Below are 22,397 nucleotides of genomic sequence, written 5' to 3'. Positions count from 1 at the left end.
TTGAGATTGAGAGTGCCTGCGGGGTTGACCATAGATCTCAGTAGAGCTGCAGAAGCCGACAGTTGAAAACAAACATGTTGGGCTGTTATCCATCTAATCTGGTGAACACCATTATCGTCTAAGATAACGCTATACCCCCCCCCCCCCCCTCCATACCCGTACGCACCCACCCTCCAAACCAGACTTACTTTCTCCCTCTACACCCTTTGAGGTAAAAGCTGCTTGTGTGTTGAGGCTGAGAGTGAATGTAAGCCATTGTTATGGTGTAACCGGACTCCGCAGCAGGTTGTTTGATCCGGTTTTGGGCTTGAAAAGCCGTTTTTTTTCTTCTTCTTTTTTTAACCACCACATCAGCTGAGAGGTTCAGACAACAGACTCTATTTGTAGAGTCCTCTGTCTGTCTGCTTCTTTTTTCTTTCTTTCTCCTTTTTCTTCCTCACTTTGTCCCTCTTTGTCAGTCTAAATCTCTCATCCAGATTCAGATTTGAGTCCGAAGCTTTAATTACCGTAAAGAGGAGCGTGCCCTCATTCACATACTGTACTTACACACGAACATATGCTTTTAGACACACTCTGTCGCTCTCTATTCCTCCCTCCTTCTCTCTCACTTTTTCTTTGAACACAGACACTGGGATTATATTTCTCGCTTGCACCTCTGGTATGGCAAAAGAGAATGTCACTGAAAAGTGTTTAAATGACAAAAGTAGTAAGTAGTGAATAAAATGTAGTAAATCGTTTTTGTTTGCCGACAACACTCCCCGTGATACATCCCAGCTCTTGTGGTGTACCTGTTTACCCAACATCATCCCATTATTTACATTACAACATAGACCACGCCGCCGTATTGTCGTAAAATGTTTTGGGTGCTTACTTGCACTCCTACGCTTTTGTTACTGTTTTGACCCATTGTATTCTCAATTTATGATCTGTTTGGCGTTCAGTGTGGACAATGTGCATGCAAATATCCTCGTCCCATTATGCCGGCTGTCTTTGTACGTCAGCTTTCTTCCCTAAGAGGTATAGATGAAGAGTTGGAGGGGGGATGGAATGGCGCTGTATGTTTTTGGAGGGAGATTTGTGCAGGCACACACACACACGCACGCACACGCACACTCACCCATCTGTGCCCCAAACCCATTTCAGACGTGAGAAACTGTACCTTCATTTGCATAAGAATAATTGACACTTCAAATTAGCCTTCCAATCAAAGAGGATCCTTTTTTTCAGCATATGTGCAGACATTGAGCACTGCCATACTGGAGAATATGAAAGAAAGGGCAAGAGAAGCGCGGTTGGGAGGGGACGCATCATAAAAGATTAACCCTTTCATTACCTCAGAGTAGAAGATTGATGTGCCTTTTTATTGCAAATATAACTTGATATACAGTAAAACAGACTTTCGTAGGGAAATAAAAAAACATTTCTTCTCTAAATCAAGAGATCACATGACTTTCTGGTTGATGGGTATTTACTTTTGAAAGCTTTAGGTGCACTGTGTTATGTGCACGTTTACACATCTATATTCACCTCAGTGGCATTGGGCGCAGGCCAAGAGAGGGAGTGCTATTAAGTAGAGTGTCCGTGCGTGTCAGTGTGGATGTGTGCGAATTGAGGGTTTGCCCACATTAAACCATTAAAGCAAGTGCAATGTTGAATTATTGATAATGGCTAATGAAAAGGATCAGGATAAACTACAGGCTTAACCAAGGCCCTGAGGGCTAACACACACATCCATACACTCACAAAACGCCATTCATTTTCCCTGTTCAACATCTATTTTAAGTTTTCGTAGATACGATTTAAACTGGCGCAAGCATACGAGGTATTCTATCTGTATCGTATTGTTCCAGTTACATTACAACCCACTCCAGTTAAGAGCAATGGAGGCCCCAACACTGGGACAAGATAGCAGCTGGGTTCTTCCAGGCCTACCCAGCCGACAATCAGAGAGCCTCTTTTGAGGCTGAGCTGGTTTTCTGGGAGAATAAGGGACAGGGATTCAGTTTTGGGGGAAGGGGATAGAGAATGGGGGTTGAGGGTTTGGGGGATGGGGGGGGGGGGGGGCCTCGGCGCCAGCCCCTCTGAAGCGCTCAGCATCCCCCCGCTTATGGGATGGCGGATGTGTCTGGGGGTATCCATGACAACACTGCTGCATGCCAGGGACATACCACGGCAACATGGCCTGGTAGAGTTGGTGTCGGTGTGTGTGTGTGTGTGTGTGTGTATCCATTAAGGCCCACATATCTCGGTGACATTAATATTCACTCACTCAGGCAGGGAAGCTGCTGCAGCCTCTATCAGTTTGCTGTTAGACAGGCATGTATCACGGACCTTTATTTCAGCCTTTGACTGAGAGGCTCAGCATGAATATGTCCACTGGATACATGCTGGCCATGACACGGTTGTCAAGAAAAGCGCCTTCTTGCTTATGATTCGGCGTGGCACAGTTTTATTCTTGTGCTACTGTATTTTATACTTTCACAGTCACAGAGAGGTGTGCCCTCAGATTCACTCAGGTTTGAAGCACAGGTCAGGACTCCCTGACTCTCTAAAAAACATGCACACACACTGACACACACACACACACACACACACACACACACACACACACACACAGTGACTTACAAAATCACACTCGTAGCTCTTGCACAGATCAAGCTGTGTTATAATAATCCCATCTGGGACGGCCTGGATTCTCACTCAGAAAGTACCCACATAATGATGCTCTGATGAGTTCCTGTGTGTCTGTACAAGAGAGAATGTAAGCTGCTTTAATGTGTCACGGGTTATATCGTGTGTTTTTTAAACCCACATCCCTGCCCACACACACGCTCACACACACATGCATGTAGACTCAAACTCAGATCCTGTGGGAGTGTATTTTTAACCCCGACTGCCTGTGCATTTGCTGAGGGGTTAAAGGACCGAATGGTGAATCAAGTAAATAATTCACAATAGCTGAAACTCTTTCGATGTAACCTCAGAATGAATGGGGGAGGGAGACCAAAGAGAGTTGCGTGGTGGCACAAAGTAGTCCTGTTCATTCCTGCTTAGTGTTTTGAGTTAACTGCACAAAGTAGAGAAAAACAAGTGGGTCAAAGAGCAAAAGCAATGAGTAATCTTGGACTCTCATCATCTAATAAAGTCTGATTCTGAGTCTGTAAAATGCTATGATACCTTGCATGTATGTGTACTTGTTTCAGTGTATTTGTACATCTACAGCACTAAACATTACGCCTATCCTGTCTTTCTAGGTTGGATGGAGACCTCGTAGATCATGACTCAGAAACGAATGGCATAATATGTGGAGTCTTCAGGCTGAAGACGTCAAGGATATTCAGCTGATCTCAGAGGTGACTGCGCTCTCTCCTTTCAAGCATCACGATATCTGCCATCTTGTTATATGGGCTGTATTTTACGAATTCCCTGCTATGGATCAGCAGTCGCTGCATCCTTTTTCTCAGTGAATTCTGTATCAATGTGTCTGCATTTTGAGTGACATTGCTTCTGTCAGACGGCTGATCGAAGGAGACACACAGAGAAATGCTGTGCTAATGAAATCGTCTGACCCACATCTTTTAGTGCTATCCATTTCTCCAAAGACACAGAAAGGGCATTTATACAGGTAAACCATGACTGGTCCCTGAAGTGAAAGAGGGTTTTTTTTCTGAAGGAAAAGTAGCATCCATTATTTACTATACTGGGGTTGCTAGACACTTAGGAGATAATGCAGTGTTTCAAGCATACAAAACATAGAGCCTCCTTGGTGCTGGCGAGGCCATTGTTGTGTGTTTTGAACATGTCTGTTTCCATCCATACTTACAGATGAAAAAGAATATGCCTCCCTAATGTTCAGAACCACGGACAGAGATATAGAGAGAAAGTAGGAGAGGGATAAAATATGATGGTGGAGAGATGTGTTTGTGTGTCAGTCATAGCTGCATGTGGTGCATGTTTGGTATTAATTAATATCTGTATATTTGTATACATGTGTGTGTATTTATTGTCCCCAGTCTGTTTGTTGGCATCTCTATCTGTCCAAAGTGACCCGAGTCCTAGATTATATGACGTAAATGAAGTAGTCACACACATGTTTGCACCTGGATGTGTGCGTGCATGTGTCTTCGTCAGGTTTATCCTGCACTGAGTCTGTATCAGCAGTCTCTTTCAGTTCTGATAGGCTGCAGTTGAGTCTTATTCTCTGCAGATTAGCAGCAGCATCAGTTGCCTCCTCATGGAGAGTGGAGGCATCTGACTGCACTCTACTGGGAATAGTTAGCAGAAGGAGAGCAAGGCATACAACTCTTCTACCCTGTTATCAGACTTGGGCAACACAAGGCACTACTTTCTGCCTTTGTCGATTTCCCGAGGGATACTTTGACATGAAATCCTTTTTTGTGGATGAGGGGAGACCACTCCCACAAAATCCTGCATTTTTCCGCATAAATGCGCATTGTGATGGTGAGCATGACAACTATCCATGTTTGTGGATCTGGTCTGGGAAAATCTGGATCTGGATCTTCACCAGTTTCATTGGAAAGGTGCCAGGACAATCTGTGTTACTGAACACAGATTGTGTGGAGCAAGGCAAAAATTGATGATCAGAAAATTTGAACCACCACCAATAACGACCAGTTTGAATCAGTCAAACTGGGTCAATCTGGCAATCAAAAAGAAAGAAATACAAGATAAACTTACAACAAACATGTTGCAATGCCCTGTGGGTCTGCTGTAAAGTAGAATAAATCTCTACAGTTGATTTAGTCAATGAAATTTTATCACAACTGACTATAAAAATATGCCCCAGTTTGAAAGAGTTGACTATACTTTGACTTCACACCCATTATTCTGTTTTGAGAAGATGGCTTGTGTAAAGCATCTAGTTTCTACTAACAGGCCTTTGTAACTGTTGTGTCCTTAAATACTATAAGACAGAAGTACATGCGTATGTTACATTTCAGGCATTTTACATGTCCACCTGTCTGGATGTTTGAGTGGAAACATGTAAAGGGTCTGAGAGAATCAAAAATAATGATTCTACAATGTAGATCATTTTGTGAAAGGACCTAAATTCACAACAGATTTCCATGTATAGTGTTGTTTGCACTGATTTTGTGCAGCATTGTTGCAGCTACTTTTAATTCACCTTATAAACATCAAGCGCTAATCCGCCTGTTCAACGAGTGAATGTCAAATGCTTTGTTTGATGTAACCCAAATATCAGAGGCACTGAGAACCATCAGCAAAGCCCTGGACACACACGCACACACACACACACACAAACACACAATTGACACACAGCTCCACACATTGCACAACTACAGTGTCAGCAGAGAAGATGAGGAGGATGCAGAGAGAGGCACATGTAGCTTTGACGAAGATCAGCTGCCACAGATAGACAGGCAGGCCAGGAAGGCAGTGTGTGCCCTTGAGGTGCTGTGTGCAGGCAGCGTGGTTTGCTTGGCTTGTCTGAATGCACCTCCCTTCATCTTTTGCATTTGGGTTGAGTTTGGGTGTTGATGTCCCAGGGACCCCCTGCCAAGCCTGAACTGTTCTATACTGTCAGCCAAACATCAGAGAGATTTGTTGAATGAGACAACGTGGCTAAAACAGTACTTTTGTATTTTTTTTAAATCCTTGGAAAAAGCTGAAGGGAGTTGCTGACTTTTAGCAACTTTCAAGAGATTTCAAGTGTCTGACAGGATAAATCAGCAAATACATTTGGAGTAAACCTTTAGGAACAAGTCCGTCATGGGATCCTGAAATGACGTGTTGGTTTTCTTTTGTTGTGTTATGCAGACAATGACACTGAAGATTTAGCTGAGCCAGTCGGACATCCTTGCTGTCTCAAATGACCCCAGCTGTCCTGCACAGCTTATAGATTCATGTTGGACCCCAGAATACCTTTCATGCTTGTCAACACGCTCTATGGTTTCAGAGAAATGTAATACCATAATGTCTTTCTGGAGGAAGGAGTGTCAGGTATGGCAAGAGTAATGGAGAAAGGGCTGGAGGTGCTGGTAACCCAGGTTTGGCCGGGTGTAAAGGGGATCCGATAAGGCGTTCCCCAGACCCTACAGTCTCCCAGTCTCTATGAGAGAATAATAAGCAGCTGTAACCCTGAGACACTCCCAGGCCTGTGTCCTCAGCTACAAAAACTTTCACCGTAGGTCTTATCAAGTTCTAAGGATATCACGTAAGACAATACATGTGAGAAGTGCAGCGCGAACAATGGGAGGAAAGTGCAGCGTGATATGAGGGGGACTAATGTCAGCGGCTATTGTTGAGGCCTTTGTCACTGTCAAGTACACCGGGAACTCACAGCTCACTGAACTCCTTTCATTCAAGGATCTTGCTTTGGGATGTGATGAAACTCTACAACAAGTGCTGTCCCTCAGCAAAGGCAGATTGTACACACAGAGGTTATGTGTGTGTCACAGACAAACTGCAACTAACAGGTTGCTGTAAGATCCCTTCTGGCTGGGAATAATTACTTGGTTTCACACATATAGTTTCTAAGAAAAAATTTGCTTTCGAAAGTGTTGTGTTACACAGGACGTGGTGAAAATTCACCAAAGGTTCTTCATGGAGCTTTGATGTAATAATATGTAATAGTATGTAAATTATCTACAAAGATTCTTGGAATGTCTTTAAGGGTGTTTTCATTATTTGTGTATTCTCTCTTTTTAGGTAAATGAGACATCCTGATCAACTAGCGAGGAGCCTGAATTTCATCAAGAAAGGAGCATCAAGATGTCCACTCATAACTCCCTTAAGCTCTATGAGCTTCACATTGCTCTACAACACTTGAACCTGCACTGTATTCTCCATTTCTGTATTTATGTCAACTGGTTATATAATACTGTACTACCGGTCAAACAGACAAATACTGTGACCTTGCACGAATTTATTTTAAATGGGAGGATACTTAGGTTGAAAATATGTTTCACATTGAAACTTGTATTCGTTTCATGTAATTGATTGAGTCTAACAAGTATATTTTTTGACAGCTAAATAAAGGCTTTTCTTTTCTTTTAAGTGATGTTTTAGTGTGAGTTATTTCCTCCTTTCTGTGTAGTGCTTTGGCACTCCAGGTAAAGAACAATGTGCTTGACATAATTGGGTCCTATTTGGCTATGAAAAGAGAGCACGCACGCTGATAAAAGCTGAAAGGGTGATCAAAGCACCATGCGTCCCGATCAAAATCATACACCTGACACAGTTGTAGTTTATCCTGACAGACTAACGAAATGTGGGGAAACAGGTTCAGACAGTACTAAGAAGCCTCCCTGTTTAAAATCGGCTCCATTTCACAGTGTGTGCTGTTTTTGGTGTACTACTATATGTCTGCCAAATAAAATGTACCTGTGTGTGCAAAATATGGAACAACAATTAAAGACTAGAATGATGCTATGCTTCTTTTCCACATCTACTTTTGTTGCCTTTTCCTCTCCGTGCTGCCTGACATGGTTTATGTTTTTGAAAGAAAAGTAGAACAATCTAATTTTTGTATTCCTGTCAAAGTTTCCCTAAAATTATATTTAAACTACTACAAAAGTAGGATCCATAACGTCTTTGACAAATTATTTCCTTTGGGAAAGAAGCCTCATTTGTCTCCCTTTTCTATCTTTCATTACTCTCCATCTTTTTGGTCCTCTCCATTTTCCCTTCTCCCTTCTAATCACATTAATTCTCTGTCACTCCCTACTTAACATTCATACTCACTATTTTTCTCACGCTTACCCCATTTTCATTTCCTTTACCAGCATCACTCTTCCCTTCTTTCCTACAACCGTCTTTCAGTCCTGTCTGCCCCCCCTAGTCTTCCCCCACCCTCATGCATTCTCTTACTACCTCTCTCTCTCTCTCTCTCTCTCTCTCTCTCTCTCTCTCTCTCTCTCTCTCTCTCTCTCTCTCTCCCTTGTCTTTCTCTCCCTCTCAGATGTCAGATCACAGTCTACTCTTCCGCTTGCCCTGTCATCGCATTTTTCACACAACCCCATCCCTTAATTGGGCCTGTATCATCATATCATATCATGTAGAATATCTGATCACAGCAAGAGATGAAAGATGGCCTCCACCTATCCCCTCACAGACAGACAGACAGACACACACACACACACACACACACACACACACACACACACACACACACACTGTAGACTCACACAACCGCACACACGTCATCGGTCGTATAGGACATGATCCAAGCTGATGGCTGTGTCTGTGTACATTTTTACACAGTGTTTGCACCAAGTTGTCGATGTGATTGTTACAGCGTGACAGGTGAGGTGGTGTGTATTCCGAGAGTGTCCACTGATGTTTGTATCAACTGCTAGTGGCTTTTGTGATGAGACAAAGGATGCCAGCAGTGTCACATCTGCAGGTAACTAGCAAAAGGAAAACATCAACAAAAAGTGTCTCAGGAGTGCTAAAATAGCTCCAACATGTCTTGGCATCAACTTGAAGGATGCAGCACGAAATCTTCTGCAAGATATCCAGTCTTTCCTGCTGCTGACAGAAAATGCTTCAAAAATACTGAGACAATTAGCCATATAATGAAATAAACTGCTATTGGTTTCTGGTTTATACTGTATTTGTGTTCTCCAATGGCTACCTCAATCCAGATAAATAAAAGTGGCAATGACACAGAGGCCACATCTACAGAGTGCAGCATACAACTGAACCCTTACTGACAAGCATATGGTGTTACACAGCTGCACAATCTTAATCTACTTTTCCTTAAGACTCAAATTCCGAACAAATCCTATTTTAAGTTGTATTAGCATTTTGCCATTTTCTTCATATTAAATGTTATCATGATCACGTCATTTTGGATCGTCAAGAAACATCTATGAAAGAGCAAGTGTTTGCACTTGAACATTGATCTTAGAGTGCATGCATGAACAGTTCATTTACGTTGGTTCTTGTACCACTGTTTGCAGGTCTGGCCTGAATCAAACGGGCATTTTTCAGCAACAGAAATGCTTTAATATATATGAAGGTGGTCACAAAGCTTATTAATTTAGTAGAAGTTTTCCAACATTTTATACTTGAGACAGGTGTGTCATGTGTGTGAGTTGTGAGCAGTTAAACTAAAGAGTAAATCTTTTTTGGAGGCCTACAATTATCCACTATTTCCAAAGAAAAAGAACAAAGATTAGACAAAGAAAGTCATAATTAGTGTGGGTATGTATAAATATATTCACAGAATGCACACAGATGCTTATGGAGAAACACATGTCCATTTCATTACTGTTGTGTTTACAGTACGTACAGTATGCTGTTTCACTAAGTGGGTCTGAAGGCCTAAATCAGGTCAAATGTCAAAAGACCACTATGTGCGCAGATGAAGTTTCATTTTAGGACATATTGGTATTTAATTTTTCAAATTGAAAACCAAATGCAGTCGTCTGTATGTTGCTTTTCTAAATGTTATCTACTCCACAACAAAGCTGCACAGAGCCTTGACTTTTTTTCTCACAAATGCTTAAATGCTTATTTTACTCTATATCCATGGGAATAGTGGACTAAAAATATTCCCATGTAGAACATTTATTGGGTAACACAAGGACTGCAGTTTAAATTAGGACACAATATAAGTCAACTGTGGGTTTTGTCACAAATCCACACATCATCAACTGTTAGTAGTGTTTTAGACTTACATTGTGATTATTTTAATATAATTACTGTAATTCAACTACTTGGGATTCCCTAAGCAGCTATAGAAATTGTTAAAATCATGGTTTGTTAACTCTTAGAGCCCAAAGCTTCTTTCTGTTTTCTCCTGACATGACAAGAATACTAATATGTTTTAATGAGCCTGGGTTCCAGCATGAGAATACGTTTGTCATTTAGATCCTGGGCTGGAAAACATGCAAAACCATTCAGGGTCTCACATATACTGTACATACACACAACACGATTTCGTATCTGGATGATACTTAATTTATAACATGGCTTCATCCATTACAGATAATGTTCATCCCATATCATATTGCATCACATGGTCGATGAATGCGAAGTGAAATCTAATAGAGACAGATTCAAACAGGTGAAGACATGGGCCTATAGTTTAAATAGGTCTTCCTTGAATCACAACGCAGCTGTCTGCATCTTTCAGTACAATTGAATTGAGCCAAGAGCATTTGGGAACCTCAAAGATCTCAGATGACACTTACACAGCATTGATCTCCTGAAGGCAGTAAAAAACTAAATGCATGAATTCTCCTATTGATGCAGAGCTAAAAAAAAAATCAAAATGCTTGTTTTTACATTAAGGTGTTTTTTGGCCCGGGAACATGACCTTGGAAGCTGCTGGCAAAGAAAAGTAAAGAATGAAACTTCTAAACTCCATTATGTGATCGAACTTTTTTGCTCCTTTCTTTGTCTCCCTGCTCTTTTTTTTCCACTAGACGGCACAGTATTTCACTTTTATCTACAGATAGCAGGACTTTGTGTTATCTTATTTTGTTTGGGAGAAGATTCACAAGTACTATCCGCCCCATGATCCCAACAGGCGACAAGATACAGAACTCCAAGTCTGGAAACTTCACAGTGAGAAAAATGAGGTCTTGCTGAAACTACCTTTGGTGTGTGTTTAAATCTCTGGTTAAAGAAGATCTGGAACCCAAAGAGGCTGCCGGCTACATAGTGTTATGGCGCTATGAAATGCATTACAAAGATGTGAGCAGATTTTTAAAAAGCAGCTTGTTTAAGATCACAACTGAAATCTGCTGCTCGAAACTGGCGTTTGATTGGATTATTCAAGGTGGTTGAGGGTTAAAGGGGCTTTACTGAAAAAGCAGATACTTTCAAATAAAAACAATGTCACAAATTAACCGACGTTTCTGTCCAAATCAACCTAAATATCTTATTCTGCAAATCAGCTGTTCCCAATATTTTTCCTCTGATGTACTTCCACAGCTATGCACCTAGTGGCTAGCTATAGGTGCATAGTGTGAAATAAATGGACCTGCCAGTGCTCACTAGATGTTGGAATGGTACATCTGATTAGGGGTTATACAGTAACAAACTTGTCAATCTACTTACACTCTTTCTGTTAAATAAAATCTAGACAGAAAGAGTGGAGTTGAATGAAAAGACAAATTTAGTGGATAATAAAAGGTCAGCGAGGAACAAGAAAATAACTTGAGGCTAAAGTTGGAAAATGTTTAAAGATAACCAATTCCTTATTAAAAAACAACGTCCTAGTCGTCGATGATGCAGTGATAGGAGTTCTCCGGGGCACCAAATGAAGAGGAGCAAAGTAACGTTAACAGGACACACAGAGTAACAGCAAGTCCACGACCCTGTTCGATGAACTCAAGCACTGCTTCAACGACCCCATCCGTCATGTTCCAAGAGTGGTCTTTTAAATTGATTTAAAACTGAATGTTTCTTTACAAAATATACAAAAGTGGATAATGTAACAAAACAATCATTTATACCATTCATTTCAACTATTTCCATTACCTTTAGCCAACCATTTAGACTTCTCTGATCGTTATCGATATTGTTTTCACGCACCCTCAATTGCAACAGTGTTCAAATGTTACAGCTGACTCCATATGGAGGTTCTTGTTTGTTATTGTAATCATTTTTTTCACTAATTAGTTGAGAGCTACTGCACAATCGTTCCACGTACCTCCATAGCAACTTTAGAAACACGCCCTGAGGTACCCGTCCCCCGATCTCTGCAAGACAAAGGTCTGGTGATCTGACTGTCTCTTCTCCCAGCAGCCCACTGTCTCACACTGCCGAGGCTGCCTTGTTGAAGCTGGACAGAAGACATTGCTTGTAACATGTTTCTGCGAATGAACATTTGTTTGCGTGTGTGGACATGTGTGCGAGTGTGTGTGTGTGTGTCTTTCTCTTTGTGCTCAGCCGAGAGTGATTGATTTTGAAGTGTAGAATCTTGACGGAGTGTTCGGCTATCCCAGGAGGCACGAGACCACAGGGCCGAAACAGACGAGCAGCCATCACTTTCTTCTTCTCTCTTTCTTCTTACTTCTTTCTCTCTCTCTCCCCGTTTTCCTCTGCCCTCTCTCATTCCTCACATCCATCCTACCCCCTTTCAATCTAACCCCTTTTCCTCCCCGCTATTTCTCCCCACCTCTCAGATGGGTTTATTGATATGTAATATTGATATTTATTGCTGGCTAAAATGAGCCGCCGTCTTGCAGGTGGTGGGTGGGGATTCCTGATGTGGGTCAATAACAGACAGACATGCCTGGTGATTTGCTTTGAGGGAATTCACAGCTGCTGTGGCATATACTGCTGAGATACAGCCCATGTCAAACTCTCATCCATAGGAAGAAAAACAACAACAGCAATGTGGAATGGAGGGGTTTAAATAGAATAGCTTTTTTTGCTCTCTCTACAATTTGTTCACTCACCTATCACTTACTGTCCACAGCTATGTGTATTTACAGTATATAGGTACTGTACATGGACGGGAGTGATATGTGCCGTAGCAAGTGAATCCATAAGTGCTCCTTCTGCCCTCCATCATGTGTTTGTGGCGGCCTGAAAACTGTATCAAAGGTGAAAATATGGAATTCAATTTACATCAACACTTATGAAGCCATCATGGCTACAAAATATGTATTCATTTCTTTATATTACACTGATGGTTGACAATATATTTCTTAAACAAAATGGAATAAAGCGTTGGAACCAGCACCCAGGAGAGCTCTGTCAGATCCTGGTGAACCAACTCAACATAGCTGTGCAAACTTCAGATTTTGAATTTGTGAATTGCTGCCAATTGTGTCGTATCTTCAAGCTGCTGGTTGTCACAAGGACTACGGGTAACTAAACAAGAGGCAGTGTTCCTCTCTGCTCTGCCATTAGTGATGTCGTGTCACGCGCTCCTGGGGCTCCGGCTTTGTTTCCCCATCATGCTCTCACTGCCTGCTGGTTGGTTTAAACAAGCAGTATTCTTCTTCTGCCTTTCAATTATACCATGCCCCGCAGCACCACCCTGCACCCTCCACATACACCAAGACAGGAGCTAAGAGAGTAGGAGGGGTTGATTTGAATTTGGCGTTTACAATAATGGGTGTTTTGCGTTGGAGTTTTGCGTATTGGTGTTGTCATTGGTTGGTTCTAACTCCTTTTATGAAAAGATATTTTCTGTATTAAGTTTTGTTTGGAGTAGCACACCCATACAGAGGAACTGCAAAGATGTAGAAGTTAAGCCTTGAAGGAAGACCTGAAGTCAGTCAGGCCCATTTTGGGGTGAATCCCAGGCTGTGAGACAAAGTAACTTGTCAAAGTAAAAATATATTTCCTAATTTGATCTCACTAAAATGTTCAGTGTCACTATACTTAATTGCCCAAAACTTCTTTCACTGCTTTCCCACTGTCTTGTCAGTCCATCTCTCCTTGTCTCTGAGTCCCACGGCAGCTAGACACGGGTCAAGTTCTCCTATTGAAAGGGTGAGATGGAGGCTAAGACCTGGCAACCACAAAAGCAGGCCGTCTAGACAAGGCCCCACAGCCCTGACCCCAGTTAGACCCTGTCCCCCCAGGGGCCTATAATACCTTTTGTTTCCATGTTGATAAATTATATTTCCTGTCGTACTAGCCACACAACAAACACTGTGACATCCAAACTTTGAAACTTGGACTACAAGCATGTACGTAGCAGTTACTGACTTTCAGAGTAGAAAAAAAATGGAGGCTGTATTTTACAGATATGATGACAATATTTTGAGAATATTACTATTTATTAACACATAATAACCAACAAAATCAACCACGTAGTAAATGCTGCTTATTTATTGTACAAACAGTTTGGAGGAATATGGAACAATAAGTGGCGATAAAGAATAAAGCAATCTTTAGTTAAACTGATGCTTCAGTTTGTTTTATTTTGGTTAACTAATTTGTTTCAATGTGGGTGATGCGAATATGTCAGGTGTTATGTTGACTTAGGGTCCTTGGTTCCCATAGACCCATGTCTGGATTTTGGGGTTTGGGGGGGTGCAGTTTGGTGATTTAGGCATGAATTATCATCTCGTCACACAGCGTAAATTAACATACAGGTTTAGATCGAGTACACAAGAGCAGGCCACTTCTATTCAATGGCCCACAAGGGAACACGGTCTGCTGGCCTGAGACTCCTCGTAGTGTCTGCTCGTGGCGAGGTGTTATGCTAATTAGTTGCTTGCACTACATGTGTGCATCAATACGTTGTTATATTGTCTACATGCCAACACCTATTATCTGACCAGGAAAAAACACTTTTAAAAGACAAGGATGTGAACAAAACCTTTTATCAGTAACCGAAAAGGTGAGAACATTTTTTAAATAAGGGGGATACATTTTGGTGTCGACAGTGCATAAATAAATCAGCCACAGAGTGTCATCATTCAAAATCATATCATCTGCATTTCGTAATCATCTTATATTGGCTGGGACTCTCTCGGAATAGTAGGCTGAGTATGTAATAAAGCACATAATGAGTAAAGCAACATATAGCAGTTTATAACCACAGAACTGCATACATGCTATAAATGGGCAAAACTAACTGGCTTTATATGCAATGTTTTTAGGGTGCTTTTTTCTTTTTTAAAACAAAAAAACATTATACTTCATGTCTGTCTCGGTGATGTGTAAGACTGCACCAACCAATTCTTTTTAAAATCAATTAATCTTGTGATTATTTTTTCACTTACTCGATAAATGACTAATTCATTGATTATTCTGATGATTATTTTACCCAAAATCAAAAAGAAAAACTTGTCTGATTTAATATTTCAATATTTTATCTAATCATGTTCTCTCAAAAACAAACAAATATAACAAGATAACAGACTTTTTTTGTCAGATGCCTGATCAGAAAAGTACTGGACCTCATGTTCAAAAGTATTGCTGTGACACAGATTAATTGAATCACTGTTTGTCATAACTCTGTCCCTGAATTTGAAAATCTGTATTTTTACTGAAGTACTACTTTTAAGGTATTGAAAAGTATTTTTGCATCAGTGTGGGGCAAGGGAAATAATCTAAATGTTCACAAACTTTAACAAGTCTGTAACGCCATTTTCTCACTTATACATGACTGTTAAATTATACAGAAACTATGAAACAGTCAAATAACAACATTAGATGACGCATGGTGTAACGTTGCATTGCCAAAAATAGCAGCGGTGCAGAAATTACTTTTAACATTTGGGCGATGAAGAATCATTTTGAAAATCAATGTTAAGTGCCACCACCAACAGAAACATGTTCCCTGTGTTGATAATCCTAATAAATCATGCTTTGATGGGGACACAAAGTAAACGGGACACGGTGCTGTGGCCTCGGGATGCTTTCACTTTCTGAAAAAAACCTACTTCCTGTTCTTTGCCCTCCATTTTACTGCCACCATGCCATTGCTGAGCTTGCCTTGGAGCTAAAATGTACACGAAGATAACACTAACACAGGGTCACGCTAGCTTTCTTCTGTTGTTCCGACAGACTCCTTGTCCTCCCAACTCCATCTTCTGCCTCCCCACAGAGAGCCATGAAGTGTCTGAGTCATTCTTGATTACAGTATGTATTTATAGATGGTAGAGTCAGGACCCAGCAGGCCCTGTGTGTGTGCATGTGTGATTTTAAGTGTGTGTGTGTGTGTGTGTGTGTGTGTGTGTGTGTGTGTGTGTGTGTGTGTGTGTGTGGGTGGATGGGTTGTTCTAACTCGCACTGCCTAAAACTAGGGCCAGGAGTCCGATGACTCACCTCAGCTACTGGACGCTTCTACCAGGAGAGCTGACGTCATCTGTCCTGAGACCGAGAGTTACTGCTCGCAGTGACCTCATTCTCTCTCAGGTTAGAGAGAGAAAAATGCTAGCGATTGTCTGTCATGTAGGAGCTTAAAGACACTGCCTCATTTCCTCATTTTCCGAGCACAGGTCAAAGTAAATATGTGGCCTTGCACTTTGGGAAAGCGAAGATGGTGAGGCCCCGCAGTTGTTTCAGAGGCCAGGAACTGTACAGTAAAAATGCGTCGGAGTTATCACACGCCTTTTCTTCTCCATCACCCACATGGTCATTCACCAACAACTGTATGTGTATGTCCAGATTTACACAGAACAGTGCACATGCACACATATACGCACACGTACAGACACAGGGCTGAGGCCTTCGTGTTGTTGATGTTTGAACATTTTAATTGAGAAGGCTATAAGACCTGCAGCTGCCTGTCTCGCCCCGGTTGAATAGTGGGGGCCTTTTTTTTTGGGCGGGAAGGCGAGAAGGCGGTGAATGCTTTCCCGATGAGAGATGAGGCATATTGAAAACTATATTAAATTACCCTGATTAACAATTTAGCCACGATCAGGCAAGCCATGGGGGTGCTCTATGGGGAGGCCCGGAGTCTATTCATACCCACAGCGCCAGGGTCGAAAGGTGCCCCAAGTTCACAGGCTCAGGCCCTTTGTTATGCTAACACCCTATCCCAAATCAGCTGCCTGCTCCATGGCCAGACACAAGTACTTCCCTGAGAACTTTCAGGGAGTCGTCATTCCACTTCATCTTAACACCCCCCCCCCCCCCCCCCCCCCCCCCCCCCTCCCCTCCCAACACACAGGCAGACAATCACCATTGCCAAATTTTTTGCAAGTGGAAAACGGGTGGGAGATGTGGGATGTTTGGTATGTGTCAAGACAGACATTCAGGATGTCTTTATATCTTCGATATGTTGTCATTTCAAGCAAAATGTTGCAAAAAAGTATCATTGTTTCTTTTGTTGTGATGTCAGGACTTTTTGAATTATAAAGGAATGGAAAAAAACATCGTATTTCAATGTCTTTGCATGTGTTTAAACAGGGGTAAAACAATTTAACCAAAAAGACTGACAATAATATGTTTCAGTCTTTCTGTCTCAAGGGAGCGAAGATCAATACGCATTAACAGGCCAGTTGATAGGACATGTAGTAGAGGTCAAGAGTCAAATGCTGGTCAAACACCCTTGACCTAAGGTCAAAGTCTTTAGCTCAAACATGCCATCAGTGCACAATCACATATTTGTCAAATCTTGACTCAATAACGACAACAGTGCATTTATTTGTATTTAAGAGTTTTCACAAATAGGTGTACTTAGTGAGACTTTTATTGTATTTTTTATACATTATACAAAATCAATCATATCACAATGTTATTTACAATATTTCTTGACCCCATAATATTTAGACAGCCCATTTATTCAAAAATATTTTTGTGTCCTCAAAACATTCTGATTTATAATGAAAATGTATTCCAATTTTAGGGATAAAGCATACATGATGCACTCACACACTCACACACACACACACACACACACACACACACACACACTCTTTGTCACTGATACTTAACAACATCAACGACAACAGCAGCAATGCACATACTACACCACATGAAATTGAATAAAATGTCTCAAAGAAACATGCAATATAATTATATACCACAGTTTGGAAAGCACTGATTGTGTACAGCCATGGTCCTGAGTTGTAGGCGTGTATAGCTGCCCTCGTCTCTCACTACCGCTGAGCGAAAACCTCAAGCAGGAGAGAAAGAAAAAAAAAATCCTCATCAATGCAAATTAGAGCCCAGAACCTGGGGAGCCTTGCTTGAGTCACCGGTTTTCCAAAAAGCCAAAATCACAGGCTTTTTACCTGCAAATCTTGTTGTCATACACGACTACAGATGCTCCATTTTAGCACAGGACAGTCAGTCATATCCATGGATTAGTCTGCAGTCACTTTAAAAAGCGTCTCCACACTCAGGCTGCCACAAGAGAAAATAAGGACGCTTCTAATTCTGCCAGCATAATTGCCTGATTATAATGAGCTTCTCTCTCTCTCTCCCTCTCTCTCTCTCACTCTCTCTCTCTCTTCCTCTAGCTCTGCCTTTATTCCTCTGTGTCTGTTGCTAGATGCACGCATACACACACACACACACATACATACACATTCACACACTAGTCTAATTCCGATATAAATCAGTCTTCAATTGGGGGGGGGGGGGGATCTGCATTAATATTTTCTGGTGCTGCAATGGCGCTCTGTAGTGTTTTCCTGTGACTTCGACAGACAATAGAGTTTATAGCAGGAAATGAAATGTGCAGTAAAAAAGACAAAAATACTGTTAAACGAGCCATGGCGACACCCATCCGAACACTTTTACAATTAATTGATTTTGTGGATTGCAGACAGGTGGTAACTGCCGGTAAGCTAATGCGATGTCGAGCACACCACTGTGCCGTATGTTGCATTCATAGTTTGTTGACTTTCTATGTGTGAAACATAGAAGATGAAAAAAAACAACCTCTGGTGTACATGGTTCATCTGACCTAATGGATAACCACAGAACCCAACTCAATTAAAAAAAGATATCGGTTGCAAATTTTGGCACATCTTAAAATCATAAACTCTGCCAGTGTAAAGTTGAGAATTTATAAGAATAAAGAGCATACAAGTTTCAATGTCACACTTAACAAAAGTGAAATTTACATATTCGTTCATTGTTGTATCTTAACACGGCCTGGTAGCTTTGGATACTATGAATATGAAATATCAAAATCCTTGAACAATTAAGGAGAGGCCCAAAAAGAGATATAACTCTTCAGTCTGAACAGATTCATCTCATGGTTTACAAAGAGAAAGCCCCAGAATATAATTGTGATTTTATATTGAGATTTTATTACCGAGCCAGCCTCACCGAGCATAAAATTAATTACATTTCTGTGACCATTTTATATTCAAATGAGAATACAACATCATTATGTAAGATTGTAGTGTACCATATTATTTTTCAGTATTTTTAAAACTGATTTTTATAAAAAATCACCGATGTCAGCAATGTTGATTATTGTTGTTATCATTATTGTTATTTTTGTTATTATGTTGCCCTCCTCCAAAGCAATTGTTCCACCTGTCCAACTACCATGCACCCAAATTTACATTTTTAACCCCAGTAATCACAATAATGTCAGCTTTTAGACATGAAAGTATGCATATAAAAGACACTTGTGAAATACAAGGATCTTTATGCTCTCCTACCTGTTTATACATCAGCAAAAATATGAAAATAATTTAGAATATAGGGATATTTTAAACATGTTTAGAAAAACAATTTCAGTCCCATGTAAGTGTAGTATGACGATGTAAGGTATTTGCAAACTAGCCTAAAGCACATCAAGAACAGAAAATATATACTCTTCCCATGACAAAAAAACTTGCATGTTGCAGAATGTCACTGAAAAAAACATGCAGATAAGTTTTGGATTAGTTGTTATTCTGCCTGCAATGTTTTCACTTTAGCTATAGCATACACTGCCTTGTTCCACCAGGATTTGTTCTTTCATCCCTCTAAAGCTGCATAAGCCCAGACGCAGGCTAAATGAGCATGCCCACTCATGAATGTTGTTGCTTAATTACAATCCCTGATGGAAAAACCACCGAGGGAGAAGCCTTAACAAAGCCACACGTTAGGATAGAAACGGAAGCTTTTTATTTTCCTCAAAAAAAAGACAAAATGTATGTGTTCAAGTGTTTATGAACGTCATTAATTGTAATGGGTGTACATTTTTTTTTTCCAGCGTCCAAACAAAATACAAAGGCAATCTGCATGTGCTTCAATTTGATTTACAAAAATTTGATTGATGTATTGAAAAGGAACATTCAAAGGAGCTGCTGCTGTGTTGGATGCAAAGGCACTGTGGTGTCTGAAAATGGGATCTAATGTCAACTGTGGTTTGGATTGACATTTACATACAGTACGTTGGAGGTATTTAACAATCCGCTGCACTAAACACGGAAATCAATGAAAAATAAATAAATTACTGTTAGACATGACCTACAATCACTTCAAGTATAATTTGGTTTCTTGTTGCCGTTACATGGGCCCAATTACATATCGACACCACAAAGCAATCAAGAACGGACAATCAAATTAAATGTGTAACCAGTCAGATAAAGACACGTCTGTTGTTTGATGTGTGCTGAGCTTGACTTTGTCCAGCATTCAGTAATATAGAGAGCACACAGTAGAGTACTGCATTTGAGATAATATCATCCAGAAATAGATTGTGCATACTGGATATTTAATCCGGATACCTTCAAAACCGTCACTAAATTCTTGAACTGAAATTTGAACAGTGACTTTCTATGGTATATCTTTGCGGTTAACCAAATGTGTGTTCTGAATGCCACATTACTCTATTTAAGCAAAAAGCTCCCGGTTTTCTGTGAAGGAACTCTACGCTGCACATAAATTATTCAGTAGTATTTGCATTTGCATTGTGATTTGCATTCGTGTAGATTACAGAGAATGGAGAAGGAGGCGCTGCACCAAAGAGAATTACATTCTGAACCATTTTCAGTCTCACTGGTGACGAGTTGACACGGATTTTTGTTCCACTTTCCTCCTCTGCTTCGAGGTATACTGCTGAGATCTGTGACACACTTTTCAAACTGTTGTTTGATTAATAAAAGAAGGAAACGATGTTTAATGCTCACCAGCACTCACACACAAAAAGCGCTGCCATTAAAAATGAATCGTGACATTGAACAATGAGTCTATTTGATTGACTAGTCTGAGATTTTTACTGTAATATTCTCATCATCTATATTTCTATTGTAAGGCTTGTGAGTTGAACCTCAAAGGAACCAGTAGGCATGGAGGAGATGTCATATGGATTAAACACTGGGAAAGGGTGTGAAACTCTAACAGTACACTGAAGATCCTGGCTATTATGTTTCATCTAAAAATAACAAGCCTGACTAAAAAGAACAAGACAACACTGAAATAAGAAATGAAAAAAAAAGCATGCTCCATCGAGAATACAGTTCTAACAGCAGCAGTAATAGTGCTGAGTGTGATATGGAATACATTGAGGAGAATGTACAGTATGAGACTCCCTTCAATTATAAATGAAAAGGAAATCAGTGTGAAATGTATGGAATAACCCAGATACTGAAATAAAACATCGTCAGTGTCTCTCTAGAGCCACTTTTGTGAAACAACATCCTTTTTTTTCAAAATCATCAAGATTTCATGTGTCTTGATATAAATTAAATGAATTGTGTATTACTTTAACTTAATTGCATTCATTACTGACATCATCATTAGTAAACAGCAATATTGAGAAAGATACCTTCAAGGCCTCTGGGCTGAATTTATGTATTCTTACATGGGGAACGTGTGAGAGAGTAGATTGAGACAGCGTGGATACACACTCCTGCGGTGTGTGTGTGTGTGTGTGTATGTGTCTACATGCAATATGGGGCTGATATGATGCATCAAAGGGGTGGGGTAGGTCTCCCTGCAATAAGAGAGGAGGGCTTAGCCAACGTTTGCGCATGTGCAAATACAGCATAGCCCCTTTTATACCCACATGTTGATGTACAAGCCACTCTGTGTCGACAGTTGCAAGTACAAATACAAAAGCTTGTTTACTGTGTTTGAGTGTTCAGCATTTGTTTGTGTCTGAACCATACACAGAATACAGAATATTATTTTTACACTTTTTTATTAATGTAATTAAGTTTTGACACTTGATGTGCCTAATTCTCTCCTAAATATATGAAGAACTAACATTAAATGAGAAAAAGTCTCCTTTCCCTGAAATTATCAGGAGAGTCACTGTAAGTAATACCACTGACAGTAAATTCCACTGATGGTAAATTGTTGGTTAACTTTACAGATAATTCCTCACTCACGGATTTTTTATTGGGATCTTCACTCATTTATGACTTCAGTGCATTATGAAACAATGAAACAGACAAAATCTCAATTGAAGTGATGAAAAAAGTACTCAAAATATGTACTTAATGGAAAAGTACTCCATATGCAGTATAGCCTATACTGCATTAAAAAAGTTTGATTTAAAGCATTTTGATTGCCTCTCAACGGCTCTCAAAGTGCCGGCTCAACGATGCACGATGCTAACAGTGCTAACTTTGGCAAAAGAGCTGACTAAGTTAAGTGTTTACTTTTGGGGACAACGCTGTCGGTCGGGATGGTGTTATCAGCTGTATGAGTGCAGTGCAGAGCAGCGGTCGTGAACTAACCAGTGGGGCACACTCTCGTACACTAACATGCACTAAAAGCACGTGTGGCCGGCCTTACTATGTCAACAAAGCAAGGAGAAGCTTTGATAACAACACACACAGAGGAAGACTGGCTTCATTCTCTGCTCAGATAGACATTACTTCACTATATATTTACATAGCTAATAGTTGTTTGCAGCTTTAGTAATGCTCTGAATGTTAAATAAAGCTAATTTATTATATTATAAAGTATGAGCAATGGCCTACAATGTAATTAAGTATCAAAAGTACAACATTTTAGTGATCTATAATGAAATGGCATTAACATTCATTGTTTAAGTGTTGTTTTAATGCTGTAAGTGATGCAGCTAT

The sequence above is a fragment of the Anarhichas minor genome, unplaced genomic scaffold, assembly GCF_050575085.1.
Source record: "Anarhichas minor isolate MPS153535 unplaced genomic scaffold, ASM5057508v1 ptg000025l, whole genome shotgun sequence".
Taxonomy (NCBI): domain Eukaryota; kingdom Metazoa; phylum Chordata; class Actinopteri; order Perciformes; family Anarhichadidae; genus Anarhichas; species Anarhichas minor.
This window is presented reverse-complemented; position numbering follows the sequence as displayed.